Genomic DNA, 25,985 nt, shown 5'->3' with positions numbered 1-25,985 from the left:
CCCCTACCTCTGCCTGCGTGCCAGATCTCCCGTGTTTATCTACCCTTGGGCACCAAGCATGACATCCCAAACTCATTTTTCCCCAGACTTGCTTCTCTCGGTCTTTCTGGTCACCCGCGAGTCTGTTTCCTTGCTCACACTCTTGGGCGCCATGTTCAAGCATCGGTCAGTTCCGTTCTCCATGCTGGAGCTGATCTCTTCTCTCCTCATATCCTCATTTCCTTAGATTACAAATACCTCCCGATGAGTTCCTTGGGGTTACACCCGCCCCCTATGCAGTTTATACTCCACGTGGCAGCCAAGCCTAAGGTAACGCCAGGCCTATCCCCACTTATATGTCTGTGGTTCCGATCTTGGGGCCAAAGCTGCCATCCTCATCCTGCTTAAAAGCCATACCGTCTACCTAGAGCTTCTCCAGACCCTCAGCCTTATCCCTTCATCTCTTTCCACTCCATATTTCCCACTCTGCCTTCTGGCTCCCGCTCTTCAGCTTTCCCAGCATGCAATGCTCCTGCTCTTAGGCTTTCCCCGAATGCTACCAACTCAAGAACTTTCTTTTCATTCTTTTCTCTTCTCCCAGCTCCACTCTCCACCCCCGTCCCAGACCTCCCATGCTTGCTCCCTCCCTCACTGCAGACCCCAACTCAAACATCACCTCATAACAGAGGCCTTCTCACGACCCCCCCCCCCCCCGGAAGCTTGCATTAGGGGCTCTTCCTTGGTACTCCCTCCTCTCCCCTCGCTGTTCTCCCAAGCACATCTCTTCTGATGATGTGTGCTTATTTATTTACTTCCTGCTCCGGCATGTGAAGTCTATGACAGTGAAACCTTGGGGGTTTTGATGAAGCCCCCCCCCCAACAAAATCACACTTCATAGTTTCTCTATCGACATTTGGTGACTACACAGACACACTTTCGATTCATGCAATGGACATTGCAAGGGGCATTCCATCTTCATTATTTCGCTTCACCCTCTCGACAGACCTGGTGGCTAAGTAGCGGGATTTCCATTTTTCCCAGAGATGAGAGAAATTTCCAACACCCACATCAGACAGTTCACAACTGCCTACAAAACTCCAGCACCAGGTGATCTGCTACCCCTCTGACCCATTCTTAACTAAGTAATAATAAAATGTTTTAGAAATTGAATTTTAAAATGACACTGTGCACAAAATACAGTAATATTGGACTTCTGTCCTGGAACTCACTTTGTAGACCAGGCTGGCCTCGAACTCAGAAATCTTCCTGCCTCTACCTCCCAAGTACCTTCAGTCTTAAGTGCCACCATATCTGTGGAGTGAGCTAACTGTGGCCGGTTAACTGTGCCACTTTCCACGAGGAAGACAAGATTCGGTGGCTGTGGCTGGGCTGTTTCTGATGGTCTGTGTCCTCCTGGAGGCAGAAGCAAACTGCCTCCATCCTCTGCTGCTCTGCCTCCACCCTCATCCCAGATCCCCCTGAGAGCACCATGGGATGTATGAGAAATCCCTGGCTTAGGTTGGTGTGGGGTTGCTGTGTGGGGAGTGAGTTTGGGAGTGCTGGCCACACACAAGGCAGAGAGCAGACCACGAGCAGCTGAGGGTCCCCTACAGCCACCTCTGTCTCCCCCTCCTCATCCCCAATCCCAACCCTCTCTGGCAGGGATCCTGAGGACTGAGAGTCCAATTTTCATCACCAGCCCAAGAAGGAGCGTGACCTCTGAGAATTTTGTTCCCCACATGTGAAATAGGAAATTTGTGTCTTCCTATCAAAGAGAATCCAGCCACCCAGGGGGAAGAAAGCTAGGAAGAATGTTGTTCCCATTCTAACAGTGAGGAAACCATGGATAAAATTTTATGGAGGGTCTGAGAAAGCTGCAGCCACAAAGCTTCCAAATAAACCAAATTCCAGAGAGGGACAAGGCTTCCGAGGCGGGGCTGGACACACATGCAGCCTCTCTTCCCAGGGAGTACGGGAGAACAACAAGGCCACCAAACAAGCAAAGCTAGAGCATGCTAGAACATTAACCCCTTAAAGGCTGAGGGTGAGCAGGCATGTTCGCATGCAGGGCTGGGGGGGCTGTAGATACCTGGGGGAGGGGGCTGTAGATAGCTAGTTGTCTTCAGTGGCAAGCTTTTCTTCATGAACCTCCAAGATGGGGGGTGTGGGGACCTCACTGTATTGGTTGCTTTTATTGTTATGACGGAATGGATTTAAGACTAAACACTCCATCCTATGGCAAAGGAATGGCGGGATAGTTCCTGTCCATGGCAGCAGGGATTTGAGGCAGCTGCTCACATCTTTGGTGCAGGCTAGACTGGGTTCCCACCTATCAAGCTGTTCCCCTACCGCCCTAAGTTAGCCAGCTGGTGCGCATATTCAAAGGGTTCCACAATCTCCAAAATCAGTGGCATGGGTGTGGACCAAGTGTTCAGACACATGAGTCTGTGGGATGCATTTCACATTCAAATGATGACTAGGACACAGAGGGGAAGAAAGTGAAGGATGCTGGGGGGGGGGGGGCAGGGGCGGGGATGGGCACAAAGCCTGCCAATGCCCNGGGGATGGGCACAAAGCCTGCCAATGCCCTCAAGTCCCTTCCTGCTATGAATCAAAGCTGTAGGAGAGACAGTGAATCTTCCAGTTCTGAACTCCTTGTAGAAGAGGAGAAATAAAGTCCCTTTTCTTTTTAAACTGTAGAAAGCCCTCTTTGGGGCCACTTCCATGGAAAAAGAATAAAAACAAAACTCTCCTCCCTTTGGCTCCAGAATCACCCCTATACAGAGAAGAGACTGTGGCTGGAAAGAGGCCACAGATCTGAGGGTACCGCTAGGTACAAAACAGCTTAGCTACCACAAGGAGAAAGGCTAGGATTCCAGCAAAACTGCTTCCCACCCAGAGCCCTGACAAACACGCTTCCTGGACGCTGCTGCAGGACAATGGGGATCATTTCCTGCCCTACTGTAGCCCTCACTGAGCAGCACCCCAGCTCCGGGTCACCACCACTGACCTAACAGGAACACAGATGTGTGCATTTCCAAGCCCCACGTGACTGGCGAACACACTTAGACCTTGCAGGTCCCTTCAATTCTCGGGTTAAAATGTGTCAAGAGTAAGGTATTCTGAAGAAAAGCTGTCGGGGGCCTGGGAAGGCAGAAGAAGCCGGACTTTGTCCTCACGGCTCCCAGAATAGGATGCTGAGCAATGCTGAAGCTCCTACCCATGTTCCAGACCTCAGCTCAGTGAAGCAAGCGCTGAGCGATGGTCACATGGTCCTTGGGGGCTCCTCTGCTGTGAATGCAAAGCAGGGTGCAAGTAACTGAGACTCCACCTGCCCTGAATATGTTTTCTGAGCCTCGGAGGACTGGCCTGTCCTGAATCTGAGGCTTCTATGATTCTTGGTATTTATCTGTGAGTACCTTAATGTGAGGGTGTTCCACCTCGCCACACTCAATACTGAGCACGTGACAGACTTCCACACAGGCCTAAGAAGCCTTATAAAGTATGAATGCTGTTTATCTTAGACTCTTATTCTTCTGGTTTGATTTTTTAAAAATGAGGCAAAAAAAATTTGGTTTTTTTGCGAGAGGAAACAACCTATTGTAAATAGATGATGAGTTACATAGAAATCATGATTAAATATTGTTCATACATTTGAGCTATCAGAGAGAAACTTTAATGTAACCAGATAGCCTGTTGCAGCCCGAAAATAAAGTACGAGTGTGTAAAGGACTGAGGGGAGAGAAAGGATGTATGCATCTCTGCTAAATACTAAAACTATGATATCAGATAGGAACTTTTCTCTAACAGAGGGGTGAAGAAAGCACAGCTGAGAAAAATTATCAACCACAGTGAATCTGAGTCTACAGGCAGGATTCAAACTAAAATACAAAGAGAAAAGGTGGTGTAAGATCAAAGTATTCAAGGCTATGGGACAGTATCAAACGGGTTAAGATACACATAACTATGGGAACTACTAGAGAGAAAGGTCAAAATAGAATGAGCACCTGAAGACATGTAAGGTCTTTCTTAAATGATGAAAGACATGAAGCTGGGGACCTCAGAGTTACTGAGAACCCAAACAGTACAAATACAAAAGCAACAACAACAAAAACAAACAAACAAAACCTAGATATATGATCGCCAAACTGCTAATACCCAAATAAAAGATGATGTCTTCAGAGCCAGCCAGAGAAAACATGAAGATGTATATTCAAAGACCAGCAGTACAACCATCTCGCCTGACACAACACAACCTGGGAGAAATCAAGTGTTATCCTTAAAGAACTAGGGGTGGAAAAGACCATCTATCTAAATTTCTTTACTCAGGAAAACATACATCTAAAGAAAAATAGAGGCCAACTTATGACTATTTCAGATAGATAAAATCTGTGCAAACTAATTTGAAGCAGATCTGATCCATAAGAAATATTAAAATTTAAGTTCTTTGAGTGAAAAAAATAGCAAAGGGAATCTGAATATAGTCATGGAAAAACATACACACAGTAGACAATAAGGTAATACAAAATGAATAGTTTTACTTATCCTTGATTGTATTGTGAGACAACTGACTAGCCAATGACAAATGGAAAGGCAGTACATTTTACTATTTGTTAAAAAAAAAAAAATAAGATAAAGTGTCAAAAAATAACAGGTAAAAGTATGGTGTTTTTCTAATGTAAAGTTTCAGGCTTTTCTACCCCCACCGTTGCTCTAAAATAATGGCACAGACACTTGGTATATGTATTCCAAGATTCTGGCAGTAAGCTGGGCAGGTTCTGAGCTGTTCTAACCAGGCTATGCTGGCCTGGCCTACTTTCCAGCCATGTGTCTGTGACCTGCCATCTTGGGCTCACACTGGCCTCCTTCTTCATCTATGTCCTCATGGGGACTCCTCAGCTCACTTGAGGCTCTCTCTTTCTCTCTCAAGGCACAGAAGACGTTCCACCTTATCCTCTCCTGCCCAGCTATGGGCTGATCAGCTCCTTATTGACCAATCAGAAAATAATGGGGAGCAAACTACTGCGTCAGGAAATGCTTCATAATAATGACGATACCCAGATCTCCAAGGTCAGAAGTCAGCATTGACGTCCACGGTGCACAAGAACATTCCACAACAATAACATACATACAGAGGGCCAATCTAAGGCCAATCACTGAAGAAAATTAAGGTGGATAAGTAAAGAACCATTGCAAATAAAATTAATCACAAATAAATAATACAAGTGGAAGCAGAGAAAAGAATACAGCCAGGAGAAAAGAACAGCAATGTGGAAAACTTAAAGCCAATCACATATTAAATTAAATATAACTTATAATAAATTAAAAATAATTAAATATAAATGGTCTAGAACCTCTGCTTTAAGGAAGATGAGTTGACAGTGAACAGATTTTTCCAGCTCCCTGAGCCCACAGGTAATACAAAATAATCAAGATGGGTTTTTTCATGATACTGAATGGTAGGCAACTGAGGACAGTGTTCCCTGAGAGACAGGAAGCAAATATGGTAAGATTTAGACTTGTTCAGGCTCACTGCCTCCATGAGAGACTCTCTGCTGCAGAGATGGCACAAAACACCAGGACAGAAGACCTCGAAAGCCATGCAAGGATGGAAAACAGGGCTCTGTTCTCCTATTCATTATTTCCTGAATCTGAAGCTCCGCCCTACTCTTCTACCCTTCCCATTCCTCCCCACACTCCTCCACCTCTCCCACTCCTCCCCACACTCCTCCACCCCTCCCACTACCCCCACCCAGAAGCTCATGGTTTGAATGCTTGTTCCCTGGCCCCCTCACTACTTTGAGAGGTTGTGGAAATTTTAGGAAGTGGGGTCTCTTGGCCTTTGGAAGGTATTATCAGAAACCTCTATCCTGTCAGCTTGCTGCTTCCTGTCTGCTGTGAGGTCAACTGCTGCCCTCTGCCTAAGCTGCCCACTGCCAGGACGTTATGCGTTATGCTCAAGCCCAAAGGACCAGGACAGCATGAGGAGCCAAATCAAATCCTTCTCCCTTCAATTGTTTCTGTCTGACACTGTGGTCACTAAGTAACTAATAAGCACACTTCAAAACAAGCCCTAAGGGATCAAATGGTCTTAGTGGTGTCCCAGACAACACTTCTCTCTCTCTCTCTCTCTCTCTCTCTCTCTCTCTCTCTCTCTCTCTCTCTCTCCTCTCTCCTCTCTCCTCTCTCCTCTCTCCTCTCTCCTCTCTCTCTCTCTCACACACACACAAACTGCATAGCATTTTGAACTGATTTTTTTTGATATTTATTTTACTTTAAGTGTATGGGTATTTGGCCTATATGTATGTCTGTGTACCATGTGCACACCTGATGTCCATGGAGGTGAGAAGGGTGTCAGATTTAGACCTGGAATTAAGAATGGCTGTGAGCTATCATGTGAGTGCTGGACACAACCTGGTCTCCTGAAAGGACGACAACTGCTCATAACCCCAAAGCCATTTCTCCAGCCCTGCTTAACAGTATTCATAGAATTGCAAACTATATCTGGCACACACAAGATAACATGCCCAAAGATTAACAACCAAAAGAAAACAAAACTCACTAAGCAGGTCAAGAAGCAGAAAAAAAGAATCCAAGTGAAAAGAATGGGTTAATAACTTAAAAAATGAAAAAGAATCACTAAGGACCTTAAGCTCAGCTGATATGAGCATTAAAATGCCTATTTTAACAAAAATCAACATTTACAAAACTTTAAGTAGAAATAAAATTCAAGGATAAAAGTGTTTAAAATGAGCAAGTATACTCAGTAGGATTGGGAACAGATTAGATGCTACATGAAAAAAGATTAGTGAATTTAATTGTTCAGACTGTGTAATAAACTTCTGTGAAATGAATTCTTTCAGAATTCATAGGCCTGAAAACTTTTGTTAAACCTTAGGTTTTTGGTTTGTATACTTGTTTTGTTTATTTGTTTTGCAGCAGAGTTTCATGTAGCTCAGGCTGGCCTCAAATTCACTACATAGCTACATAGCCAAGGATGGCCCTGACTTCTGATATACCCATCTTCTGGATGAGAGCACAGGCCTGCAGCACCATAGCCAGCATGATGCAGTGCTTGGGATCCACCCTAGGGCTTCCTACATGCTAAGCCAGCATCTACCAACTGAGTCACACGCCCCAGCTCCTCACCTTAATGCTTGCAAGCTAGAGATGGACACATTGTACTGAATTACAAGTTAAAACTGTATCAGTGGCTGGGGAGATGATTCAGAGGCTAAGAGCACTCTCTGTTCTTCCAGAAGTCCTGAGTTCAATTCCTAGCACTCACATAGTGGCTCATGACCATCTATAATGTGATCCGATGCCCTCTTCTGGCATGCAGGCACACATGTAGATAGAGAACTCATATATAAAATAAGTACATGAATCTTAAAACAACAACAACAATTGTATCAGTTACTTTTGTAAAACTGTTACACAAACACCCAAGAGAATGACTTAAAGGAAGGACAGTTAATTTTTTACTTAGTTTCGGAGAGTTTAGTTTGGAGAGTTTAGTCATAGCTCTTGGCTCTGTTGACCCTGGACCTGCAATGCTACAGAACCTCATGGTGATAGGGACAAGCAGAGGGACAGGGGGCAGGAAGGAAGCAAAGAGCAATGAGGGGACTGGGGAATGAATGGTTTGAATAATCTTCAAACCAACTTCTTCTACCCACTCACCCACCCATGCTCCAAACAGTTCCCAGAACCTCTGAGAGTATTGTCCCCAGCTAGGGAGAGTGTTCAACCCTTGGAAGACATCTTGTGTTTAAAAGGAAAGAATACTTTTTCCTAGAGCTGGAGCGATAGCTCAGCAGGTTTGGTTCTTTTTCCAGAGGTCGTGAGTTGGATTTCTGGCATATCCAGTGGCTCGCAACCTCCTAGAACCCCAGCTCCAGGGGATGTGATGCCCTCTTCTGGCCTCTGAAGGTATCTCTGAAAATATGGTGTGCATCCTCAGACACATTTTTTTTTTTTCAATCTTTCATAATAAAATGAAGACTTCAGAAAGAAGACATTTGCTACATGGGATCAACAGAAGATACGACACTGCAGAAGGTTTGTAGACTAAGCAATGGGGATCATCTATAATGAAACTCGAAGGGAAAGATGAAAAACTAAAGGTAAATGAAGCATCTTCCTTTTATTCTCTAGAAGCTCAGCTTTGCATACTTAGGCCTCCCAGGGCTTTACTCACCCTGCCTAATCTTCCCCATCGTGTTCTGAACACTCACAAATGCACCTGAAGGACCACTTTAATGCGTTTCTACCCATCTTGTCTTCTCTGTCAGTCCAGGCTGGTTTCCATGGATTCATTTTTCCCTTCTTGGGATTCCCTTTCTCCATCTTCTTTACAAGTTGGGTTATTTCTCACAGAATTCCATCTGTTATACATTTGCCTTGTTGGGTGCTGGGAATATTCCATACATATTCTGGAACTGTTATGAAATATAAATGCAGTATAATGCAGTGGGAGTAAGGAAATACCTGGCAGGCCCATGCCAGGGTGTCCCCCTGAGAAATCACATCATGCAATGGGCCTAGTATAAAAGGGAGGTTTATCATAGAAAGGGAAGGGAAGGGAAGGGAAGGGAAGGGAAGGGAAGGAAGGATTTGGAAAAGGGGTAGAGGCAGAGAAAGCAAGGGCAAGGCAGAAAAAGAGAGAGAGAGAGAGAGAGAGAGAGAGAGAGAGAGAGAGAGAATGGCCAGGAATTCGTGGGAACAGGGAGAGAGTTTGGTAGAAGTGGGGCTGGGTATAGAGCAGTTCTCTATATTTGCTGTGTTACCTGGCTCTCACCTTGCACAGGTGATGATGTATGCTGTTGCTAGGTTCCTAGGAGGAGCCTAGTGGAATGGTCTGTAAGCTGACAGAAACTTTGTTCTATGATTAAAGTACTGGGACGGTGTGACATCTCCAGATTTTTGAAGCCTTCTCTAGCACAAGCAGAGAAGCATTTAATTCAGAGCCTTTTTTATTTATTTATTTATTTATTTAGTCCCACCATCAAGGCCAGACCTTTCTGGCCGCCCTTCCACTGCCCTACATATGCTAAGGCTTTACAGCCTGTCTATGCACAGATATCCACTTCCCTGTTGAGTTCTATGCATTGCTGCCTCTCAACCATTTGGGGGGTATTTTCCTCTTACACCTGCACTGAACACACTGGGTTGGGTGGAATATCTAAGGGAGCCCTGGAGACCCCTGGGCAATCCTTCCTTGCAGCCATCTCACCTGACGCTCTGCTCTATAGTCCTGGCCCTGCCTCCTCAGCATAAGAGCATGGGACTATTCAGCATCCCACTTCCTGCAACTCAGGCTGAGAGCTAAGCCATGGGTTCTCAACCTGTGGGTCGCGACCCCTTGTGGGAGTAGTGTTCTCCATGGTCTTTTCACAGGGATCACCTAAGACCATCAGAAAATATGGGTGTTTATGTTACATTTTATGACAGTCGCAAAATGAGAATGAAAATAATTTTTTGATTGTGGGTCACCACAGCATGAGGAACAACATCTTAAAAGGTCACAGCATTAGGAAGATTGAGAACTGCTGCTCTAGGCAGAAAGCTGGAGAAATGGTTGAGTTTGCCTGCTTGCTTCCTGTCTCTCAGAGATCACTGCCTGCTGCTGTCTCGCACCTGATTTCTTGGTTCCCTCTTGTTGAGTAATGTTTTGTCCTGAGAAATGCCGATAAGAGACTTTGTTGTGGTTCCTGTAGGAGGAGGATCTTGTGAGGCAGGACAGGACCGGCTAGTTTGAATAATTCCAGCAGACTCCGGGATAAGGGCTATCTCTGCTTGTCTGGCCCTTGGCCCTGGGGTGCTTACAGTAGACAATAGAGGTCCAGAGAATATGAGCTCCATGGGAACCTGAGGAAGGAGGCAGAGGGCCACAGGTGTGGCAAACATGCATGCAGGTAGCGCACAAACATACATGGAGGCAAAATAGCCATACACAAAAAAACAAAACCAAAAAAACAAAACCAACCAACCAAACAAAAAACATTAAAGAGAGAGAGAAAGACCAGGTAGGTGGTGGTGGCACGTGCCTTTAATTCTAGCACTTGGGAGCCAGAGGCAGGCAGATCTCTGAGTTCAAGGTCACCCTGGTCTGCAAAGTAAGTTCCAGGACTACACAGAGAAACCATGCTCCCCCCCCCAAAAAAAAAAAAAAAAAAAAAAAAAAAACAGAGAGAGAGAGAGAGAGAGAGAGAGAGAGAGAGAGAGCTGATATTAATACCAACCTTGTTTGCTCAGATGGCTGTGCCATCCTACTGTGTTCAGATTTGGCCTACCTCCCCTCCCATACATTATCTGTCAGGGGAAGGATGGGTCTGCTGAGGGGCTGGAGGTCAAGGCCTTCCTTCCATGTCAGAGTCTCCTACATAGCACACAAGTCTGAGTTGGGCTCCCTTGGAAAATAATGCCACCGGCTGTTAGTCCAAATAATTAGCTTAACACTACACGTGATTAGTTATTCAAGTTTTTCCTCATAAATAGTTAGCAGGCACGGATGCTCTCATCGATTGAAGAATCGACATTAAAGAAGAAAGCCCCGTGTCCCGGAACGTATCCAGAGCCTAGCTCAGTGCTGCCTGTGATTGGCTCATGACATAACCTTCTTCACTGTCCAGACGGTGGCAATCATTTGGGAAACCCCAAGCATCCTCAGATGATGCGCACTGGTTGGTGTCCAGAACATGCGCACTGGTTGGTGTCTTTATTGGGCCCTCCATCGTGGGCCTCACTCGCACTCTTCAGTGATAATGAAGAGGGTTTGCCCGTTGACCTGGAAGGATCTGCCTCTGAGATGGCATAATCATGTTCCCTCCCTGCCACGAGAGCCTACTGGCCCGCCTGCCCGGGCTTGCAGAGGATCATGCAGGCATCCAGAGGACTGGCTTCTGCGGAGGTTAGTCTGTTTGGTCCACAGATCGTGACTGTTTAGGCAGCCAAGGCCCTGATGAAGTACATACCTGTCCACAGACTACACATTGTTAAAGTAACCATGGAAACTCACCGCTGGGTGTGTCAGTGAGACTGATTGCAGAAAGATTTACCAGAAGAGGGAAGACCCAGCCCTACTGGGGTGGCACCACTGATGGGACAAAGAAGAAAGGACACATAGATACAAAGGAGAAAGGACACAGGTGTTCATCTCTCTCCACTTCCTGGTTATGGAAGAAATGTGATCGGCTTCCTCAATCTCCCGCCCCGTGACTTCCTCAGCAGAATGGACTGCACCCTCAGCCTAGGGACCAAGATAACCTTTTTCTTCCTTAAGTTGTTTTTATCATGTATCTTGCCATATGGATGAGAAAAGCGACAGAAACAGCAGGGCAGGGGCGCAACTCAGTGGTAGAACACTTGTCCCTGGTTCAAGGCCCAGCATGGAAGAAAGATATCCTTAGACGAGAAAGAGGCCATAGGGCACAGTGTTGGGGTCCTTAGGTCTGTAACCAATTCACAGGGCTTGACAAAGTTGGGGGTGGGGTTCCATTTCTCTGTGATTTCCACCTCAGTGACCATCAGACGCCTCCTCCTCTGGCCCAACTCTATCCCTCAGCTTCCTCTGTTCTGTCTGCACAGTCAGAGCCTTTGCTTCCTTCTGCATCCAGAGCGCTGAGCCTCTCCCAGCCGCAGTCACATGACCCCGCTCATCTCACCTATATGCTCTTTATCACAAGACCGCTTTGTCTTACGGGGTTATCCGTTCTCTAAACTTTAGCCTTTCTGAATTTACTTCTCCCTATAAAGGTTTCAGAGCTTCCTGTGATGCAACAGAACAACAAGGACAACCGCTTCACCTCTGCACACCCCTATCTTATCTCTCTGCTTCACACAGACAGTATTTCTTCACACCTCTCTGCTACCAGGTGTTTTGTCACTCCTCTCTTTACTGAATGGAGCGACTGTCCCAGAACTATATTCGCTATCACTAGATTGTGTGTTTACACTTCTTTTTAGATTTATTAATTTTATGTGCACGAGAGTTTTGCCTGCACACCATGTGCGTTCCTGGTCCCTGTAGAGGTCGGAAGAGGGTGGGAAACAGGATATTCTGATGATTGTGAGCCACTGTGTGGGTGCTGGGAATTGAACTCTGGTTCTCTTTCAAGAATATCAAGGGCTCCTCATTGCTGGGCCATCCTCCAACCTTTTTATGACTGAAGAATCTGAGAGCTGGAGAGATGGCTCCAAGGTTAAGATCTCTTGCTGCTGTTGCAAAAGACCAGAATTTAATTCCCAGAACCCACACTAGGCAGAGCATAACAGCTTGTAACCCCAGCTGCCAGAGATCCCATACCCTCCTCTGTCTTCTAAGGGAACTTGTGCACACACTGACGCATTTTCTCTCTCTCTCTCTCTCTCTCTCTCTCTCTCTCTCTCTCTCTCTCTCTCTCACACACACACACACACACACACGCACACGCACACGCACACAAAGAGAGAGAAGATGGATAGATGGATGGATAGATAGATAGACAGACAGACAGACAGACAGACAGACAGACAGACAGACAGATGGAGATCTGTGGTCTGCCAAGCCTGGCTCCAGCTGTCAGCAGCTGAGTCATCTCCGGCAAGTAGTTTGTCCTTCCTGTTTCTTTTCTCTGTAGAATATGATGCTAAGATGATAAAGACCATAAGAGCGTTGGCGAGGAAAGGGTCTATTTCGATTATACTCCCACATCACAGTCCATCATCAAAGAAAAGTCAGGGCAGGAACCTATAGGAAGGAACTGAAGCAGAGGCCACTGCTTATGGGCTTGTTCCTTGTGGCCTTCTTGGACTACATTCTTAGAGCACCCAGGACCACCAGCCCATAGGTGGCACTGCCCACAGTGAGATAGGATCTCCCACATCCATTATCAATCAAAAAAATGCACCACAAGGTGGCCACGGGCTAATCTGGTGGCAGCAGTTTTTTCAACCGAGATTCCCTCTTCCAAAATGACTCTAGCTTGTGTTAAGTTAACATAAAACTAGTCTCTGTCTCTGAGTCTCTTCCTGGCCTGTGTCTTCTCTCCCATAAAACTCGGATTCCTCACATCCCCTTTGTTCTCCAGCCCAGACTGCCGACTGGCACCTGCAAAGACCCATCCTGCTTCAACATTCAGCTTCTCCTTCTCTCCCTCCCCATGTCCCACCTCCAGCATCTCAGGTCTTCTCGGTGTTGAGACCCCTCCAGAGATGTTTTCCAACAGGGGTCACCTACGACCATTACAAAACACAAATATGGCCAGGCAGTGGTGGCGCACGCCTTTAATCCCAGCACTTGGGAAGCAGAGGCAGGCGGATTTCTGAGTTCCAGGACAGCCAGGGCTACACAGAGAAATCCTGTCTCGAAAAACCAAAAAAAAAAAAAGAAGAAGAAGAAGAAAAGAAAACCCACAAATATGTACATTACAGTTAAAACAGTAGCAAAATTACAGTTATAGAGCAACAACCAAAGCAATTTTATGGTTGTAGGGGTCACCACAATACGAGGAACTGTGTTAAAGGGTCACAGCATTAGGAAGGTTGAGAACCACCGCCTTTCAGGAACCTTTCCAGGCTGTGCCTGAGCTCCTCCAGAGGGGTGTCCTGTATACTCCTCACCTCCTCCTATCACCTTGCTAAAGAGAACATGTTTGTGTTGCTTGTGTGGCCCCTTTTCCCCACAAGTACATAAGCTTTTGTCTGTCTTGATATGCCTTTAAGAGTCTAGAATAGTGACTGGATTGTGGTAAGTGCTTAATGCATGTTTGCTGAATAAATTCTTGAATCACTGATTGATGCAACACTACCTGGATTTATATCCCTAGTCACTTACGCTAAGTGTAGACACTCCTCCGGTTACCATGAAGTTACGGTCCCCATAAACATATTATGTTGAAAACATCCTAGAGGGGTTTAACTGACCTAGCTTACCAAAACATCATAGTTTAGCCTGGCTTGCCTTAGGCCTGAATCTGTAACCCTTTACTAACATCGACCACAAGGCCTATTTTATAACTCAGGGTTGCCCATCCCGTGTAACTTAGTGGACTCACACCTTGAGAAAGCACTGGCAGCATAACATGCTACATTTGCATTGTCCACCCTCCTGGTCACTTGGTTGACCTGGGCCAGCTCCTTGTGGCTGCGTGCATATTGCTAGTCAGAGAACAGACTAATACTTAGTATACAAAGTCGGTTTCTGTTGGATAGGTATTGCTTTTGTAGCGCTGTAAAGCCGAAATATCTCTCTGTGTATAAGTGTGTATTCTGTATACACGTATGTACGTGATTGCGTGTGCACATGTAAGCACGCATCTGGGCACGTGTGTTTGTGGAGACCAGTGGTTGATGTCTGGGGTCTCCCTCCATTGAGACAAGGTCTCTCACTGAACCTAGAGTTCATCTACCAGAGGAAATTAGCTCCCCAGATCTTTCCTGTCTCTTCTCCCCCAACACTAAGATTATAGGCATATATAGCTTTTTATGTGAGGGTTGAGGATTTGAACTCAGGTCCTCATACTTGCATAGCAAGCACTTTACTGACTGATCCATCTTCTCAGACTGAAGCCTCCTAAGTAGAGCCATTGTAATTCAGAAACTTGTATTTATTCTTGGATTAAGGATCATTTTTATTATATGGATAGCTTGCTTTGAGAAGCCTGAACACTAGGGCTGCATTTTCATGTTCTCTTTTTTTGAATTCCCTGTGTCTCCCCATCACTCCCTGCCCTTGGCTGTATTCCAGCACTGCTCCCTCCACACCTATGCCCAGTCAGACACACTGCTGGCAATGTCCTTAGCACTCGAGAGAGCCTTGCCTTCTTCCAGCCGTCATCCTCCACCTGTGACTGTTCAGGACAAACGGACCCTTCCTTGGGACCTTCTCCAGCCATCCAGGCTCATCCCACCAGAATGATCAACAAGAAGAAGACTTTAAATATATGTAGATCTTATATAAATGTTTGCATTAAATGGTCCTTTACATGAGCAGGCTCCTTCTACCAGTTGAAACATTTTGGATCTAAGCCTTTCCAATATTTACTTTGTATCATCTCTGCCTTCTTAAATAATTCAGAAAGTATCTTTCTAGACAGTTACAGTGCAGGCTCATGCCTGTGCATACTAGCTATTATCCTCTGGTATGATCTTGAGCCAGGAAAAATACCTAGTAAAATGAGTTTTGGGGCTTCATAGTCCTCACAACAAGCCCTTCACACTCCCAGGGGCCTCGAGAGGTTCCTCTGATTCTCAGTGTAACTAGTTTCTGAGTGTGGGTAAGAGAGTCTGCTATTTGTAGGTCTGTCCTCTTTTAAACTGGGTTGTACAGAGCTGGATAGATAGCTCAGAGGTTAAGAGCAATTATTCTTGCAAAGGACGAGGATTTGATTTACAGCACACACATGGTGGCTCACAATGGTCTATAATTTAAAACTAGCAAACAAGCTGAAATGCACGTGAGTTTTTTCTATTAGAGATGCTTCTCATTTAGCTCCTGTTTTTGTTTTGTTTTGTTTTGTTCTGCTTTGCTTTGCCTATTAGCTTTGGAGTTCTGCAGCTGGGATAGGTGACTTCTATAGAAGTACTCCTTCAGCACATTATACATGTACACTAACAATATCAACTGTTACCGTTAACTAACTCCAGGTGCAGAAGTCAAGACTTTTCAGTCAGTTGTTTCCTGGTTACTCTATTAACTTCTCAAGAGGTGGAAGTCATGATAGCCATACATTCCTTCGCTAAATATAACAAAACAAGGATTGGGGTTGGCGAGATGGCTCGTTGGCACATACACACTGCTCTAAAAGGGACCGGAGTTAGTTTCCCAGCTATAACTCCAGCTCTAAGGAATCTAACACTCTAGACTCCTCTGGCACATGCATGCATTCATTGGTGAACAATCTTCCAGTCCCAAGCCATCACACACACACATATTCTTGTGCCCATAATTTAAAATAAATTAAGTACACACTATGGGAAGATCTGTCACGGGGGGTAGCAACTTGGTGTAGTGGTACACTCGCCTGTAACCCTAGCACGCAGGAGGTGAAGAGAGCAAGATCAGGAATTCAAGGACAGTCTGGGCTACATGAGATCCTGTCTCCAAAAGCAAACACGTTTTTAAAAGCCCAGAGCTCTTTGGAAGTGGTAACAGGGAAGACACTGTATTCTGGTTGGGAGAACTAGAGGCTTTCTGGAGCTGTGGATTTGCATGGTATTATGTAAGTTTCCACTGGAATTAAAGCATTCCATCCTTTAGGAAAGCTTAAGCAGGAAGGTACACAATTCAAAATAGCTTCAGGAAGTCCCTGAAACTAAGCTGATTCACTAAGCCCCTCCCTGCCCGAGTAAGTAATGAAAGCTGAGAGTCCTTCTCAAAGAAAGATAGCCAAGCTGCAAAGAAGATTCTCAGATGAACGGAGCAGCAAAGAAGACTCTAAGACCAGACCAGCAGCCTGGAAGAAGTGTAAATCAGTTGAGCTGCCTGGAAGAGGTTTTTGACCCACTGAGAACACTCTCCAACGTGTTCAGCTGCCTGCAGGATGTGCAGTACGTTCCAGGTTCCCAGCTTTGTGAAGTGCTACCCATGTTGGGGTATGCCTTGGTGATGCAGCTGTCTTTGAGTCATTTCTGCTCCTGTTAAGTAACCCCTCACCTATACTCCTGTAAGGAACCTCTAGAAAACTCATTGGTTCACCACATTGGACTTTGGTGGTATCCATACTTGGTTCTGTCGTGGGTTTCCTATCGTGGGGTGAGCAGATGTGTGTGTTGCATCTCCCCAGGAAAAGTTTTGTCATACAACAGTTGGGTCTTGGTAGACAGGTGGATCACAGCAGGCAGAGCATTACGAGCCTTGGGGAAAGAGGTGAGGGGCGATAAATATAAGGACGGATGGGAAGCCTCTGTTGCACATGTGGAAGGTAGGCAGGCTGACATTTTGAAAAAAACTCCATTGCATAGTGTTGCTCTTCCCCTATTCAGCTTGAAATAAATGCATTAGCAAAACAAAAGAGTAGCAGGTGGTGCCTGCAGAATCACCTGCATTATTGATAAAGGTGAAGCTGGGGGAGTCAACATCAGATGAATGGCCAGTGGTGCTGATCAGCTCTGCCACAGATAGCTTGCTCTATCCAGTGCAATGCTTGAGCTCTGTCGCGAGGACCACCACTCAGTGTCTGAATGCCTTCAGTTCAACTTTTCAACTTAGAAACTCTAGTTCCTGGGGTAAAAACAAATAGTAAATGGCACTTTGACGCGAACTTACCATTTACAATATTTTAGGCTATCCTTCTCCCCTGTCCCCTCTCAAAAGCATTGCATCATAAGGTTACTTAATCTAATCACCCAGAGCACTCGGGAATTCCATTCCATGAAAATTCATTGTGGATCTTAATATTACACAGGACTCCTCAGGAACCTCACACTTGAACTGGGATGTCTTGCTCTGCTTTAATTGTGAAGGTTCTAAACGGGAAGGTGAATGAGACTCCATTTCCAGCCTTCTTTGGCTTTCCCACCTTAGCAGCTAAGCATGTTGGGCAGACAGCTGGGTTTACCTGAGGAAGCAAATTGCTTGCCTCTAGATCTGCTCTCTGGAGTCATTTAGAGGGTGCAGTTCAGGTAGGTGCCGATGGTGGGATCACTGGAGTCTGAAGGCTAGGGGGTGTGGAACATCGTCCTGCCAGTGTGAACATCTGGGTGGACTTGGAAGGACGTGGCCTGGATGGTGGAGAAAATGGAATATAGAGGAGTTAGGAAAAAGCAGACAGTGCGTAGTGAGGACTTCCTGAGGCTACAGGTTCCCAAACAAGGCTACTTCACAAACAGCCTGCGTTTTGCAAGGCAAATCACCCCCAGCATTCCTGCAAACAAACTGCAGATTCAGCACTTCCCGCTGTGCGTGCCTTCGCGGGAGCATTTTGTCATGGCAGCTATAGATCTGTCATTCTGGGCACGGATTCTAATACGACTAAGAAGGGTGAGAATATTCACAAAAACAGTTGCCAACTGTTCAGCACTTTCTAATACTCGCATTTCAACCGTTCAAGGACATTAGAGTCCGCAGCACTATCCAAACAGGGAAACGAAGCTTAGTGAGGGAAGTGGTCTCAATTGGTCTGGAACTTTTGGCTCCCTGCCTTCAGGGATGCGCTCTCCTGACAGTTTCCCTTAGACCAGGAGAGCAGAGGCATGTCTGCTCTGGTAGAAGAGGAGCAGGGAGAAGCTGCTGTAGGACTGTGGGCGTTGGTGGTTACTGGTTGGGTCATCTCTTGGGCTACATAGGAGTTTAAGTGTATTATGTGTGCTGAAAAATGTATGAGTTGGGGGGAGGGGTAGAAACTGGTTCTTGAGCCATGTGAATATGCTGGTTGGAGCTTTTAATGATGGCAAACAATGAGAGGGCTTGGATTTTATGCACAACTGTAAGTGTGTGTGTGTGTGTGTGTGTGTGTGTGTGTGTGTGTGTGTGTGAGTGATCTTGGGGGTATGTTGGGGTGCTGGGTAGGGAGACATCAACCCCTGCGTCATGTATTTAGGAATTCAGGATGAGATTTGTTGGACTGTGTGTTAGTGGGTCCACTTGGGAGGGGAGATGCCAGTCCCTGGCCAGGCCGTGTGTGTGTGTGTGTGTGTGTGTGTGTGTGTGTGTGTGTGTGTGTGTGTGTCCCTGCCCCGCCCTCCGCTGCAGGTGGGCCGGGCCGGTCGCGGGGGCCCGCAGCGCTCGCAGCTCTTGGCTGGCGGCCGCGCCGGGCTAGCAGGGCTGGGCTGGGGCTGCGGGGCGGCGCCGGGACAGGAAGCGGAAAGCAGCAGAGAGCAGCGGCCGCGGCGGGGCTGTGCCTCCACTGCAGCCCAGCGCAGGCCGCGGAGCCGGGGCGCTGCAGCCGAGAGCGCGGGCGTGGAGTGCGGCGGGCCGGCGCCGGGGTGAGTCCCGGGAGAGGCGGGCGCGGCGCGGCGGCTCCAGACTGAGCTGGGTGGGAGGTCAGGCCCAACTGCGGGTGTCCCTGCTCCCCAGCAGTCCGACCGGGGTCTGGGGCCTCGGACCGGGAGACCCCTGGGCTCCTCCGGGTCGAGCTTCCCGAGACGCGGGTCCTTCCATCCCTGCCCCGGGCTCTCTCCGCTCCATTCCACTGCTCCGAGTCGTGGGGCAGCCCGCGCTACCTCGGAAGCTCCTTTGCCCTGTCTGGCCTTTGGAGTGCGCCCCTGAGTGCCCGTGCCGGGGTGGCGGCCGGGGAATGACGGCGTGTCGGAGGCAACCAGTGGCTGGACGCGCCTTGCAAGGCAGAACGCGATGGGGGTCCCCCGCCAGGCCTGGGGTCAACTGGCCAGTTTTCCGGCACAGGAACGAAGCTGGCTTGTGTTTCTCACTTCGCTTACAAAACCGCAGCCCGGGAGGCCTGGGGGGCGCGGCCCGTTGCGCATCGCGGAGCGCAACAGGCAGGTAGTTTACTTTCAAAAGCGCCGGGGCGGAGCAGAGGCGAGCAGCCAGTCCCAGCCAAAGGAGGAGTCCCTGTCCTGGGCAACCTCGTCGCACTCGGGCAGCCTTAGACACCAGTCGAACCTTATTTCATCCTGCAGCCATTGAACTGCCCCCGATCAGCACACCCAGAGAAGTGTGAAGCTTTATAAAAATTTAAAAGCGTCGGTGGTGGAGGCAGAAGTGGGGGCGGAGCCGTAGCCTGGTGGCTCAGTGATGAGTAGACGAGAGTCGGAGCCTGGCAATCTCAATTTTCAGTCTCCAAACAGGGTGTGATGCCCAGATCGCGAAGATGAGCTCCTTCTGAAGCTCATGGAGGGGTGGCAGGGCTCTTTAGCGGCATGGTTGTGTGGTTGGCGCGTGCGCTAGTTTGAACCCGTTTGAGGGGACTGTGGTCAGGAGTGCGTGCGCTCTTACAGGCGAATTCCAAAAGCTAGCTGTGAAGACCAGTGTTTTCACTGACGTGTTATACGTTTTACGGGGTTTGCTGAAAAATATTATAAGTTATGTCACCAATCAACAATACTAATTAGCCTTCTCCTTCTAGTGGGCGTGTTGATTACACAGCTCCGAGGCTCTGTAAGTGCCACGGCAGAAACCGTCGGAGCCCAGGGAGGCATAATTAGCCATTTTATGTAACCACTAATTAGAGTTTTTAGAATTGAATTAAATCAGTGTGATATAGTTGGGGCTTTGATGTGTGGGAGGAAACTGTTTTATTCTACATTTCAAAGCAATATCCAGGAGCATTTAGCATTTCTAAAGGTTGGCAACGCCCACTATGATTAGCCAAAACATCCAGTGTGAAATTTTCAGGGATGCAGTTGCTGACAGTGTCACTTGGTGGCAACTTCATTTGTAAGTAAAATGAAAGAATTGTGAGTGTCATATTTCTGAGACTGCCTGCCAAGTCTCAAAAAAGTTGTTATTGTCTTATTTCTTGAGCAATAGGATGAAACCATACAGGAAATTGAAAAGTTTCCTTACCAAGTAACAATTCCACGACACTGTCTGTTGAAGAATTAATGTGTTGAGTGTGCCAAGTACTCTTTATCCCCCTGATGTATACCCAAAGGCACACCTTGCATTGCGGCTGCTGTAGTTTGAGTTGGATGGGGGCCTCACGCTGATAAATGATCATAGGTCTCACCTGGGCTAGAGGCTGTTTGAGTTTAATTTCCTTTCTCCTTAAGGTGCCCCCCCAACACACACACACACACACACACACACACATACACACACAGAGTCTCTCTTGTACTGAGCCTATGAGTAGGAGTCAATGGCAGGATTCTTTGTGAGGTTATGTGTGGTTTGGAACAATTCACTATTGTTGCCTGCCTCTTCTCTAAGTAAACAAACAATTCTGGTAATTGCTACATAGCTTTCAGTTTTCCATGGCTCTCTGAAATCAGTCTCTTGAAGGTTAAAGCCATATGGGGGCACTTGCTTGTGTGTGTGACCTTGTTCCCTTAACTGTGCCATGACATTCAATTTTGCCTCCCTTAACGACTTGTTCTGAAGATTGGGATAGTTCATGCAAGTGACTTCAGTCTTAAGTACCACCATATCTGTGGAGTGAGCTAACTGTGGCCAGTTAACTGTGCCACTTTCCACGAGGAAGACAAGATTTGATAGCTGTGGCTGGGCTGTTTCTGGTAGTCTGTGTCCTCCTGGAGACAGAAGCAAACTGCCTCCATCCTCTGCTGCTCTGCCTCCACCCTCGTCCCAAATTCCCCCTTAGAGCACCATGGGATGTATGGTGTGCATCAGGCTGTGTCCGAAGCTTCAGAATCTACTGGGGAAAGGCTTTGCTTAAAAAGAAATATCCATCCTAGATACAGTAACCACTCCCAGCTCCTCAGCAACCCTTCTCCAGCTGCCAGGGATGTTTCAGAGGTAATTGATGACTCAGGCCAGGAGCAGTTAGTCTGGGAATGGAAGTTGAACTCATTGGCAAACCAGGTAAAATGAGGCTGGCGGTTTCTCTCCTGGTAAACAGTGGCCCGTAGCCATACATCTTGAAGCACTGTGTTGCTGGAAATGGATCATTGACTTGTCCCAGGTGTCTGAGCCCTGCAGAGCCTCACATCACAGACTTGGATAATGCTTTATGATTTACACGTGCACATTCAGGCTTTGTTACACATCTCTGTATCATTTTTCCTAACCTGAGACCCACCAAGTAAACCCACATATGCTACTCTCTGGACCCCTTGTGCAATAACTTTCTACCTTCCCAGGCAGAGGCTCTTTAATTAATAGCTCTACATGGAGCTGTTGATGTTTTTATAACTTCCTTTTCATAAAAGTTAGCTTACATTTACCATGGTCATTATCATAACCTGTTATTTCCCATATGTGTGTATGTGCACGAGTGTGTGTGTGTGTTACTGTTTTTCTTTCAAGTAGGAGTTGTGTGTTTTATAGGAATAGATGTGACTTTAGGGGAAGACTCTCCTTGGATCACTGGCTGTCAGCTTGTTTTAGTACAGGGTGGTAGGGGAAATGAATTGCACCCTGTAAGGTGCTCTCCCATCAGTCTTCCCCAGGCTGTGTGGTTTGGTGTACTCTGATGCAGCCAGACTGGAGCAGGAGGCTCTTCAGCACTAGCTGAAACAATGGTGCTGGCCTTCCATGAGCACATCTGGACTATATGTTCTGTGACTGAATAAGCATTGTACCAGCAGTGCTGCTTTGCTCTGGATAGTTCTGAAAAATCTTCATTTTATCTACCCTCTGTGAGCTTTCTTCTATGGTGAAGTCATGCCTCCATGTCCTGAGGTAGGCATAAGACTCCTTCCTTTCTCTTTCTTTCTCTCTCTCTCTCTCTCTCTCTCTCTCTCTCTCTCTCTCTCTCTCTCTCTCTCTTTATTAGGTGCCAGCAGCCAGGGGGACAGAAAGGACTGTGGTCCTCGCACCCCAGGAGCCTCTTCTGACTCTGATGCTGGATAATCACACAAGCGTGGATTGTCCACGTGGGACTTGGTAGAGCCAAGTGTAGGCAGAATGCAGGTGGTGGGCGGCCAGGTGTGAACTGGAGGGTCAGCCAGGCCTCTCCAAAAGAAGGATGTTCAAAACTGAGAGGAATTAGCCGAATGGTTCACGTGAGAGAATGAGCCTCAGCAGATACACTGGGCTGGGCTCGGTCCTGAGGCTGGAAAGAACCAGGCCCTGAGGAATTGGAACAGCTGGGAAGAGTGTTGATCAAATGGAAGATTCTGTGTTTTAAAGTTCAGGGGATACCATGGGAGGATTTGAACAAGAAGGTTAGGTCAGCCTGGCTGCTGCCCTACCTGAACCCAACACATCCAGGCCTGTCAGGGGCCAGTATGACAGACCTTGCAGGTTCTAGGTTTGCCTGTGTTCTCTCCTACCTGCCTGTACCCCATTCTGGCCTCAGCAACAATTCATTAGTTTGCTACCTAGGGAAAATGATTTCTTTTCCTAACTTGATTGTCTTTGCTGATAAAGGTAACTGTCCTGACCCTGTCCGGAGTTGTTTCTGTTTCTTTTCAGTGCGTCCTCACAGAGATAAGCATCAGGATAATGTGTCTTCACTAACTCAAATGGGAGCCCTCACCTGAGGTCACACCCTTTCTAGAAGGAGTCCACCCTGCCTTTTACTAGTTTACTTCCTGACTCCTCCCCCAGATCTTAGATGAAGCAAGAGTTGGTAACCATGGTGAAAGGGAGGCCTGGGCTCTGTGTGGACCAGGGCAGGTGAGGGAGGAGATGTTCTCTAGGTCATCCTCTGTTGCTGTGAACTGGGAGGGAGGGGAGGATCCAAGGACAAGCAGAGCTTGGTGGCAGTGGGATGCACGGATGAGCAGGAGAGTGTTCAGAACATCAGAGTGGGTCCGTCTACTGGACAAGATGGCTGCATCACTGGAAGCGGACATTAGAAAGATCAAGCCAGGACACAAGAGAGTGGCTGTGGGCAAGAGCTGAACAAGTGGAAAAGGAGCATTTTGGCTTTATTTTTCAAGAAGTGTTCCCGTTATGTTCAGAATATTTGGGGGAGGGGCCATTCCTCCTGACTCCGGAGCTTATCCCTGGGGATGGAGAAGAAGAAGGGGGTGTGTCTTGATTGTTAAGGGATAACTTGATATAGGGATGGAGGAAGGAATACTAGAGGAGAAGGAACAGCACACAGATCGAGCTAGTCAGCAAAGCTTAATGAGGGAGGTGGTGTGCCCCAGTTGAAGCCATCTCCCTAGCACTGCTGAGGCAGGGTCTGGTGGCTACACATTAAATATGGAGGCAACTCAATGGGGCACGAAGGGCCTGCAGAAGGAGGTTAAGGATGTGACTGACTGTTCTAGAGAAGAACAGTCAGTGTTCTGAAGAAGGTGCCACGCCTTGGAATCTGCAGGTCAACCAAGAGTCTGGCTGTCGGCTGTCAAGGAGAGGAGATTGCTTCATGCTTTGCCCCCATATCCTGACTGCGCGTCCTAAGGTTGGTTGTCTGCCAGCCAGAAGGCCTGTGAGACAGGAGCACAGGCCAGAGCAGAAAAGAAGGGAGAGCACCCTGTGCTGGAAGCTCACTGAATGGCGGTTGAAAGCCCTGGGAGATGGGAGGAGGAGAAAGACTGATAGCCTCGGCTCGGGAGCAAAGCTAATGTTCTGTGAGATGCCTGCTTAGTTTCTTGTTTAGTCTTTAGAATCACCCCCTTCCTCCCAAGCAGGCTTCTTGTCCTTCTTTTATTGGGTGGAAAAATCCACAGCTCTGAGAGATTAAACTGCCGTGTTCCAGTACACAGCTGGTGGGTGAGCAGGCAGCCTAAAGGGTGGCCCCATTCTGCCCACAGCTGGTGGGACTTGGATGGGGTGGCCTGGAGGGAGGCACTGGCTCTCCACCCTGTGGCTCTCTAAGCTTTCCTTTGACTGAGAAAGGCAAGGAGATCATGGAGTTTAGAAACCACCGAAGGGACCACCCAGTTTTACTTACCCGGTGCATGTGGTCCCCACGCTGGGTACTGTCACCACTGCCAGCTCATAGAGTCATCAAAGCACTCCCTGATGCTCACATTTTGTAGATGGGACTTCAAAGAGATCGCATCACTTGACTGAGGTCCTAGAGCTAGGAAGTGAATCAAGTCTGTGTCTGTTTATAGCTTCACCCTGGGAGAGGGTGGCCTGGACTTGGATTCCTGATTGACAAGTGAGCAGACAGGTGAGGGAAGGGCCCAATGGATCGCAGGTGGCTCAGCCTGGGCTGGGCTCCAGGCTTCCCATGGCTTAGGCTTTGGCTCTCGATGGCAGAAGGCATAACCTGATAGGGAGAAAGGGGGCCGAGGGTTGGAGGAGAAATGCTACAAGTGCCATCAAATGGAAACCAGTCACCAGCAGGTCCAAGGAAAGCAGTGACTTCTGTCGTAGCTCTGCGGCCCTTAGCACTCCTGAGCAGGGTCTCCTGGCCTCTTAGAAGCATGGATACGAAATGGATGAGTGAGTGCATGGTGGCCTTTGGAGCTAACTCCATAATTACCGTTTCTTACATATGTGCTAATTAGGGTAGAGCTGAACCTCGTTTCCTTCCTATTCTTTGGGTTAGGGGGCCTTTCATCATTTCTAGCTTTTGATCACAATGGACAGTGAGGAGATAATGTTTTTCCTTGAAGAATTAGCGCTCTAACATAAGTCACAAGTTGAGGCATCTAAGACAGGGCGAGTAACCCCTAGGCACAGGGTCTCTTTAGTAACTTTTTTTCTCTTCACCTTGGAAGGAACAGAATACTACTTCTAGGCTCTGGACTGGTGTAACTGTGCAGATGAGACTTCAGGCCCAGTTAGGGCTCCCAGTTTGAAATGTCTTAGCTGTAGCTGTGGTCTGGGAGCTGGAATCTCCTCCCACTTGGGGAGGGGCGTGACCTTTGCATTTCCTTTGTTTTCCTTCCCACTTATCTCTGGCTCTGTTTGCAGTTTTAGGCTCCAGGACCCTGCAGGGTGGGAGCCCTGTTGAGCTTAGAGCTGTCCTGGGAGAGCAGTTCAGAAAGAGGCAGGGCTGTAGAGCTGAAGGTTGAGGTGGAGGCTAAGCATGCGCGGAGGCTCCGGAATGTACTTGGAAGTGCTTCTAATTTATTTTTATTGCAGAGCAATATTAGAAGGAAGTGGGGAAGAACCTAGGACCTTGTCACTAATAAATCACCGTTGCTGATGTCCCCTGTGGTCCCGGCCCCTCCATAAGTTATTACATCATTGCAACGGTTCTATAGTTCCATTGACTACCTGCAACCCCATATCCTGCTTTATTAAAATCTCGGTTCTTTGTAATTGTCATTTTGTACAGTTATGTGGTATTTTCTTTAACTGACCGAGTCCTGTCTTCCTCCAGCTATTTCTTCCTTGACTGGGGGACATATTTACATGGCTGCTGACGTTCTATTATCACAGGCAGCGAGGTAACCAACCGTGGCGGTTGTTGAGTTTTAATTATCAAAGATAAATTTCTAGGAGTTTTGGATTCTCAAAGAGACTAAGAAATAAACGAATTGACTTTTGGAAGTGATGGCCAAATTGCTGTATAAGGGATTTCCCTGGGTGTTGT

At 47.3% G+C, this 25,985-nt stretch overlaps 1 protein-coding gene across 1 annotated transcript in view; it reads left to right on the top strand.

Annotated features, from left to right (window-relative positions):
* The first annotated feature begins 18,766 nt into the window (after positions 1-18,766).
* Vangl1 (VANGL planar cell polarity protein 1) overlaps positions 18,767-25,985 on the top strand; it is a 51,114-nt gene continuing 43,895 nt past the window's right edge. The window contains exon 1 of the mRNA XM_021196388.2: positions 18,767-18,885. The gene's annotated coding sequence lies outside the window, so the exon portion shown is untranslated. The remainder of the gene's footprint in view (positions 18,886-25,985) is intronic.

This window comes from Mus pahari, chromosome 4 (genome assembly GCF_900095145.1).
Source record: "Mus pahari chromosome 4, PAHARI_EIJ_v1.1, whole genome shotgun sequence".
Classification (NCBI taxonomy): Eukaryota; Metazoa; Chordata; class Mammalia; order Rodentia; family Muridae; genus Mus; species Mus pahari.
The sequence above is the reverse complement of the archived record's forward strand: the minus strand, read 5'-3'. Positions and strand labels throughout refer to the sequence as shown.